The sequence below is a fragment of the Syngnathus acus genome, chromosome 14 (genome assembly GCF_901709675.1).
Source record: "Syngnathus acus chromosome 14, fSynAcu1.2, whole genome shotgun sequence".
Taxonomy (NCBI): Eukaryota; Metazoa; Chordata; class Actinopteri; order Syngnathiformes; family Syngnathidae; genus Syngnathus; species Syngnathus acus.
The window spans coordinates 1,981,181-1,990,802 of NC_051099.1; positions in this window are offsets into that span (position 1 = coordinate 1,981,181).

Here is a 9,622-nt window from a genome sequence, read left to right on the forward strand (position 1 = left end):
AAGGGGTTCGCTTTCGAAAGGACGGTTGTAACCCGTTTGTGACCCTTGGATCAAAAGTTCTCTTGCATCGTTTGTAGTTGCAAAGATTTTTCAGTCACACTGGTGATATTTGACCATGGACAAGTGTTTTCTAAAGTTTGACCTACTGACTGCTGGGGCAGCCCGATGAATTTGTGCTTGAATTATTTAGGATTTGGCAGCCTATGGGAAAAATTCGCAGCTCCTATTTTACGCAGGGCTATTCGGTTCTCGCACCCTTTTCGCCCCATTTCAGATCGTCAAAGATTTATTTTAGAGTTAAGCATACCTCTTGTGTATTTGTCATTTGCAAGTACAAAGCATCCTAGCCGAAATGGCCATTTTCCAGACTTATTACGGAACCAATAAGCCAACGGAAATGAAGATTGATGCGTCGTTAACATTCGAGCAGACGTGCTGAACATTCAGGCGGCATCGAGGGCCCGTCAATGAGTCCCACTATCAACCGGCGCTGTTTGAAAGCAACACCTGCCACCACGCAGATCTCTGATTGACACTGATTGTGTCATTTTGATTGTCTCCAAATGGGCATTTTCTTGATTTTTTTTGGCAGCTCCTGCCTGGACATATATTTGTAAATGGTGGCAAGTTATTAATGGTAATGGGCACATTTGATATATTTCAATCATTTGATACATTTTTATATTTTTGGTGGAACATGAACAACATGGCCTGAGGTGGGAAACAAGGCTAGACAATGACTAGAAACTTGAACTTATTAAGTGGGGTCTCTAAAGCTTCCCCAAGAGGGACCCCGCTTTGTTTTGCCTGTGAGCAAAGTGTTGCGCATGAGCACCGTTGCTTCTCCTTGGGAACTATTGATTGTTGCTGGATTGACTCCCGGAGGAGAGTCCACAGTGCAGGCGCTTATTTATATAAACAATGTACTCGTCTTTATTGACAAGGCGGGAAAGCAGATTGAGCCCTCTTTGTCTTGTTAGAGGTTCAACGCTGTTACAATGTCCCCAGGGCTAAGCGGTTCTCTTGGGGTACTTTTTTGTTATTTAAATGAAATAATGTGCCACACTTGATGTATAGAGTATCGTGGTGTATTATTTGAATGAGTTTTCTTGCCTTCAGCATTTTATTCTGTAGTAGAATTTAACATTGCCATAGAAGATTGTTTAATATATGAGACGTGAAATGAATTGCTGGCCAAACATGAAGGTCATTTTGCATTTGTGTTTTTCCCAGTTGTTCTATATTGCAAAGGAAGGATTGTAATATAAAATGATTGTATTTAGAGATTTTTTTTTTTTTTAAAAAGTCGGTAAAAAGAGCCCAGAGCAGATTTTCTGAAATATTTTTCGCAAATTTTGTGATGTTTCATAATTCCCAAATGATGTTCAGTGCGTCACCTTTACGAGAGACAAAACCTGCAGAATGACTTTAAATACTAGCATTTTCCACCCCATTAAAAGCCATAATGAGGTTTCTCAGAGCTGTTCTATTGGCTGTTAAAAGTGCTGCTGCTTGATGCTTGTCAGCCGTTAATGGCCAGGATTTTATGTCCGTATTGCACGTTAAAAATCATCATGCCATCCATTAGCCAGACAGCATTGCGTCCATAAGCGGCGGCCTTAAACATGCTTGTTTTACTCGATGTTAATTGGGCGTCCATTAAAGCCGCAAACATTTAGCAACTTTGTTATTTTACAAGCTAATTAGAATCGGTTTTATCTACGTTGCTTTTCCGATGCTTTGAATGCGCTGACGGCAGACGGTCGATTCTTTTGGAGGCAATTTTATGTGTTTTGGAGAGAGACAAAGCAATGTAAGCAAAGTTCTGCAATTAAGTCGAAAGATAACTAAATTAAAGAAAACGTCTTATTGCAGGGCCCAGGCAGGCCGTTAACTTAAGAGGGCGAGCTGCTAATCGTCAAGAGTGAAGTCTTGCGAGCTTCTGTTTTTATGTGGCTAAACATACACAGAAATTGAATTTTTTTTTTTTGCCAACTCAATACAATAGTTTTGCTTGGAACAATGAACCACATGCTGCTTCACCAAGACAAACATTAAAGTATATCGCCATGCCTGTCCGGGCAAATATCCAGTCAATGCACTTGGTTTGTAAGTGTTGCCTTCAGGCAAGGTTTGATTTCAGCATATTACCACCAAGGTCATATCTGGAGGGTGTGTTGAACCAAAACAAGCTTTAACATAACCACTGAGGTCAGTTTGACAGCTGCTTGCATACTGATCAGACTGACTGTCAAAATATTCCATCATGAGAGTCACGCAAGACACAAATGGTGTGTGTTTTTTTGGAAGACTGCTGAACGTTTAGTCAATAGTGATGCAGCTCATGCCCACAAAATGGAAACTATGACCCCCATCATAAACTTGTGCGTGCGCGACGGCTCACTCAGCCATTTGCGTTTGCTCATCAAAGGCCTCAAACTTGAGACGGTTTTAATGAGAACGTCTGGCAGCCAATTATTGAGAATGACCTAATTGCGTGAGATACTTCTGACACAAACACGCACACACTCCACTCTGCTACTGGTTTGTTGATTTGCCTGTCGACACGCATCAGTCTGGTTGGCTCCTCTGGCCATGATGTGATTTTTAACGGTGGGGGGTAGTTTTCACCTCATTTTATCTTCTTCTTACTGCCATTGAAGTCAGTCTTCTCGAATATACTTCATTGACATCAAGATTAATTGGTGTTCGGAATACAGGTTGAACAAATGTATACAAAAAGAAATGTCAAGGCTGAGCTGTGGAAAGGATTACAAAAGCCGCCCACTGGCAAAATGCCAAACTTTGCAGCTCTTAAAAAGATTTCTCGACGCAAATATGATGTTATCTCCCCAAATGATTGGCCTGCGGGGCAACATGTCATCGGCTGTCGCCAAACATAATTACTCCCATTGCTGCCCTTTGGAAAGCGCCGGAGTGATGAATGCTGCGTACGCGTTCCTCTCCGTTGCTCATTCCGCGTTGTACTTCTAAAATGACGCCAGAGCGGAGCAGCTGTATTAACAAACACATCCAAAACTGTCACGGCGAGGGGCTGGATGAAAAGACAGTGAATGCATCAACCACTCGGAGAAAGAGAAAAATAGAGGCTATTATGCATGCATGTGTTTGGCAGAGGCTGGAACCCGTTTGCGCTCTAATTTGCTGCATAAATACATATGACAGGTATGTAAATATGGATGCAAAACTCCAGTGGAATCATTCCTTTTAAGTGCTTGGCCTGTCATGACTGAAGCACAAAGGCAATAGAACACATACACAGGTAAGGTATAGCTTTTAGCCTTTTTTTTAGTGCTCAATTAAATGAGTGAATCCAACAGAAAGCTACAAAAGCAGACCTCTACAAAGAGATAAACTACTATACACCCTGACGGGATGCAAGCAATGGAATATGACTCATCTTTCTCTCATAAAATGAATGCAAATGCCTTTGTGCACTTGATTATTCAGGGCAATATAATACAAACATACATAAGACTATCACAACTAGGCGTCTCAATAAGCTGGAGTAAAATTGGATAAAAACGTATACATTTGAGTATTGCCCGTCTATGAGTTGCTGCACCATTTGTATGCCATGCTAGTTTCATTTCCATCAGCATCAACCAAAAACCAAAACAGTTTTGTTTTTTAGATGTTACCTGCTGACAGTTTGGACTGCTACTCCAGTCTTCGATGTGCTCCTGAAGTGTCATTTATCCAGTGGCCGGCTCGGCAGACCTGTCAAAGTCCGCTGAGCCGGGCCATCCGCCTCTGGTGGTCTTTGGAGAAGGGAATCCCAGATGTGTGACAGGATATACGCCCCCTCATATCTGATGATGGTCCCGCTTGCTCGTTTCCATGGCCTCCTTGATCCACTGCTTTAGTTTGCTGGATTCTGATGTTGTGATTTTTCCCGGTTCCAGTCCATGATGTGGTTGTTTCTTCTGCAGTGGTCTGTGATGGCTGATTTTAGATTTCCCTGTTCTGCTTTTTCTCTTATCGCCCCTCTGTCTCCTTTTCACATTCTTCTTTTTGATGTTCCTTTTTCCTTATGTTGAATGACCTGCCTGTTTGCAGGAAAAGTGATTCGGACTCTTGATGAAAGGAGAAAACACCGTGTGTTTTTCATTGCACAAAAACCTTTTGGATTCTAGGTGAAATAAAAGACTTCCACAAATTTGTGGCACTTTGGTCAAAAAAAAAAAGAAAAGACAAATACAATTGCTAGCAACAGGAACATGACTTGCAGCAACAACCGACGAACAGAGAGTGAAAGGAACCAGGCTAGCTAAATACAAGCAAACTGATGAGTCAGCGAGGTACACCTGAACAAGACAAGACAGGCGCTGATTGGTCGACACAAGAAACATGGCTGACGACAACAGGTAGAAAAAATGAACCAGACAAGAAGGAAAACAAGGCAACCTGAATAAAAGGCCCAATATAATCGAAAGAACAAAACACATGATAGAGAGTACTCAAAATATGGAGAATTGTGTCAATTTTCTATAAAAAAAAACAATTTCAAGCACCATCATTTATTTATACTGCTCCTCAATTATACAATTAAGCCACCTAATGTTTCGTGAGAGCGAGAATGCTTAAGCGAGATAATTAAAGACAGAAAGGGAATTAAACACTATGTCGTAGAAGAATTGATGATCAAGATCTAAGGAGGAGAGACTTATGAAAAGCATGTTCCTGTAATTAATCTTAGATCCGTTATCGTTAATGTCATTTTGATCCAGAGAGTAAAAAAAAAAGTTGCAACAGTTTGAGTTAATACAAATTAAAAATTCAAATATCAAAAACCTGTAATTAATCAAAGGCTTACTAGGAATTAGTGGCTTTCGGGCTAATTCACGATCCCGTGTAATCCACTGTGACTTCATCCACGTAGTAATTCCATCATCTTAATTGTGCGTCTGAGTGTTGGACGTTTCCGTCGCTGAGCTTTGACGTGCGTTTTTGAAGTTGTTAAATAACTTTTATTCACATTCGGTATGACTTGAAAAGTTTAGCAAAAGAATCAAAATGAGGTACTTGATGAATGAATGTCATGTCCGTGTCAAGAGTGCTGAATGGTTGAAGGATGGCAAGCTGAAGGACTAAAGACGTCTGATTCACGGGTAGTCATAAAAGGAAGGATCTATTCGATATATTTTTAAGGGTGGCAGAAGTTCCGTTTGAAACGACTTTCCTATGAGACTTCAGTGACATGTCCTGCTACGGATCTCAAAAGGAGAACACGTTTGACAAGATTTTCTGTCCATTTTTTATGTTGCTTATAATGTTCAGGGTTGCGAGAAACCCCCGATGGCCACCACGACCTTTTCCCATTATCCTCACATCATACTGGCGTAAATTAAAGGAGAGTTTTAAAAACCTTGTATTTCTTCGATCCATGTTGGCCTCTTTCTTCTTCTTATTTTTTGTAACACTGACTAGATGAAAGCAAGGGAGAGGTGGGTTGAAATACGACCATCCAAGAAATAGAGAGAGACAGCACGAATGAAAGTAAATGTGCTCTCCAGCTCGGCCCACACAATATCTGCCCGGTCTTGCGGAACGTTCATCTCCTGACTCTTTCACACACTCGCATGCACGTACACACACACACGACAACTTTGACATCACCTGTGTTGCTTCCAGTTTTCCCCATGTTGGCCTTTGTTCACAGCCAAGGGAATTAACAGGCCTCCAATGTTTCCGATTTAATCAACAGATTGTCTACCTTGCTTAAATGGTATTCGGGGGACGTGATTCACAAAGCATGCCAATGCTTTAACATGAAGACCAGGGCTGTCCTTTTTTTTTTTTATCCTGAGGGTTGCAATAAAACTTTGGCATTCTTCACCTTCAATGTATTGAGTACAAAAGATAAAATGAGCACATGTACATCTCACCAATAAAAGACGATAAATCTCAATCTCAATACATGGGGTCCAATAAAAATGGAAGCAGCCAGTTGGAACAGCAAAAACATTGAAGCCTGGCCTTTCTGTTTATTGGCCTGACTACACATTTTAAATGAGCAACCAAACACAGATGTGTCACAAATTTGCACTACTCAGTTTTGATGGATGCCATCAGAGTTATTTGTTCAAAAATGGTATGTTCTAGCAACCGTGGAACGATTGTGCTACAGCATTCTGGGAGAATTTTTACACGCGAAGTCATCATGACTTCATCGGAATGTACTCACAAACGTAATTAACGCTCTGAAATGTGAGCCTGTTTGGTTCAACACAAAGCTATTATTCTGCTGTAACACGGGTTAATTGAACCTTCTGGCATCTATCTATTTATATGCTCTACTTGTGTCACTGGGATATATGATTTGTAGAAATTATTTCAGAACAAATGCAATTATATCATTTCTGCATTGACTGCATTCGATCATGCAGGTAAGATTGATGAGATATTACAGCTCCTTCTCCCTGGCTGTATTCAAATTTGGAAAGAAAAACGATGCAGCCCGTATCTGAGTGCTTTACCCTGGAAAAAAGCAAAACAATCCATAGCGCCAGCACGCTACACGAGTATTGGTAAACAACCTCCCTAGTTAGACTAATTGATTTCACACACCTGGCTAAGCCACCATGATGGATGGAGTGGCCAACGTTCTGTGCATTTTAATTCGTACTTGAGCTGTACACACAAATACAGTATATAAATATACATACACGTATTGTGCATTTTTTGTGATTCTCTGAAAAAAAAAATATAATATAAAAAAAATGTGCCTCAAAATCTGATACAAGTTTTTCCCGTTGCAGCCTGTGGGTCGCGAACAGTTGCTAATTGTAATTTTTCTGCAATGCTCCAGTGCATTGGTAGGCAACTCTGGTTAGCAAATGACAGGATTGTTATCCAGCTTCTGCAGACCTTGCTAATTATCTGACCGCTTGAATCAGTGTGCCGCAACATGGAGACATAGAGAACATGCAGGACGACGGCTCTCGAGGATTGGAGTTGCCTACCCGTGGTCTAGTTTTTCTCCCCTCGCATAGCTTCTCCTTTTCCAAAATGCAAAGGCGCCCCTCCCTGCGGCCATCTTACTGTGGAGCACAAATTAGGCATGACACGTGCCTTCAGAGGGCGCGGCGCTTCTCACACCCTCATCTAGCAAAATAGTCCATTTTAATTGAACATCCTCAAGCTGACCCCACGCGCACATGCGGTGACAGATATTTTGCGGGAAAGGTCGTCCGCTGTGTGGCACAGGGGGCTTCACACATGGCTGCTGCAGCTGACACTAAAAGAGGGGGGGGGGGGGGGTTGTATCCCCTGCGTGTGTGCTACGCTGCTCACAATGCCGCTAATGAAATGGAAAACAACAACATTAATGAGCATTCTTCAGATATATCAATCGCTCAACGGGCGTCTTCATCAGACGGAAACATCCATCCATCCATTTTCTGAACCGCTTAGTCCCCACGGGGGTCGCGGGAGTGCTGGAGCCTATCCCAGCCGTCAACGGGCAGTAGGCGGGGGACACCCTGAACCGGTTGCCAGCCAATCGCAGGGCACACAGAGACAAACAACCATTTGCACTCGCACTCACACCTAGGGACAATTTGGAGTCTTCAATCAGCCTACCAAGCATGTTTTTGGGATGTGGGAGGAAACCGGAGTGCCCGGAGAAAACCCACGCGGGCCCGGGGAGAACATGCAAACTCCACACAGGGAGGGCCGGAGGTGGAATCGAACCCGCACCCTCCTAACTGTGAGGCGGACGTGCTACCCAGTGCGCCACCGAGCCGCCCAGACGGAAACAGATTTGGAAAATATAGCCATTCACAGCACGTCACTTGAAAGTTCACTTGCTTGGGTCATGCTGTGGCCGCAGGAAATATCTCTGCTATCTTTGTAGATGCGGAATATGCATACATATTTCATCTCCATGCTCTGCTGCCCTTTAGTCCAGCTGGAATTGTGGAAAGAGGCAGACAAGTCGATGTCTATGTCAGTGTCTATGTTAATCTTGTTCCATTTTTCCACCTCCAGAATTGCTGGAAAAAAAAAATTATATATGTATACATACAAACTTGTCTTTCCAACCCCAAGCAGGCCTCACTGATGGTGCACGTCGCCCCCTGTGATCGCCCTCTGGTACTACAATCATCACAGCCAGCTGTGGCGCAATTAATTTCTCATTAGTGTGTAGACAATAACTATCACGCCACTTTGCTTGCAATTCTTTTTTTCTCTGTTTGCCAAAGCAGACCCCTACCCTCCCAGCACCCCCCATCATCATCACCGCCGCCGCCGCCATCAGCGTTCACGTCCCCACCGAAAGCAAACAACAATTAGCTTCCTGTTGACACGGTAAATGGTAGACAATGGTGTACAAATGAGCTCCTGCTGAGGAAGCGACAACAGGGACTTTCACTTTAGGAGTTGCTTAATTAAGCATCTTCACTTCTTCATTTGTTGACATACAGCCAGCCTTGCATAGTCATCACCTTAGAGAGGTTACATAATTGATAACATCCCGATGACAACTGTTTGTCTTTTGATCATCTCAAAAACCATTTGTGTCTTTGTCGGCAGCTGTATTTTATTTGCTTCATCGTGCTGAATCAACAATTTGGCCTGTGCTGTAAATTTAGGTTCAAGTGTAGCGTGACTACACGCTTCATGCTTCACTGGATGTTTCTATGTTTTAGAAGTGGTCCATTCCTGAAGGCCAGGGACAGTGCTTCGGTCAAATTCTGTCGTTATTTAGCCATTTCAATAAGCAAGGCCTGCTAATTGAGTCAACGTTTTGCAATTTTTGGCTTTCTGGATGGGAGTTTGTAATAATCTCGGAGGGTGATTTCTCAGGTATGATTTTAGGCTCTTGCAACATTTGGGGATGCGGTCGGTGCAGACGGCGACTTTGATCGATCATCTCTCTTCGCGGGCGTTAAAAGCGCCATTTCAGCAGCCTCCGCAAAATATCCCACGGCTCAGAGTGTCTGCTATCTGCTTAGAGAGCAGATGGGCATATAATAGAAGATTGTGCTGGCTAAATTGTTTTGAGAAAACGCACCGACCCGACACCTGGGGAACCACGCTATCCGATTGTAAGAAGATGCTGATGCCGAGTGGCATCATAAAGGTGTGGCTTTCCTGTGGCAATTACTTTTAACCTTATTTTCCAATTCGGTCGGAAGAGTTATCAATATATGCGTCGTGTGATGTTCATATGGGACAGTAGTTCTAAAACTTTTGAAACAAAGTAGGCTACCGTCTAAGAAAAATACTCGCATTGCTCATACTGTATTTTTAATGATTTATTTTCTTCTTAGCATACTGAGGCAAAGAAACCCCTTCATAACAATCTTTACTAAACAATCTCAAAAAAATAAATGTCGGACACAAACAATCTGAATTGGCAATATCCTGAGAATTAAATTCAAACTCTTACATTTCAAAACGACCTGTCCAGTGCACACTGGAATAATTATCAGTATTATTTTTCAAAATGATTTCAAAACTCATCGATTTGATTGCTGATACAAACTGTCTGAATTTAAGTCAACAGTGTTTGACTTTGGTGCCCGGAGATAGTGTTTAATTAAGGAGATTAGCAAAATACCGTAATTTTCGGACTATAAGTCGCGGTTTTTTT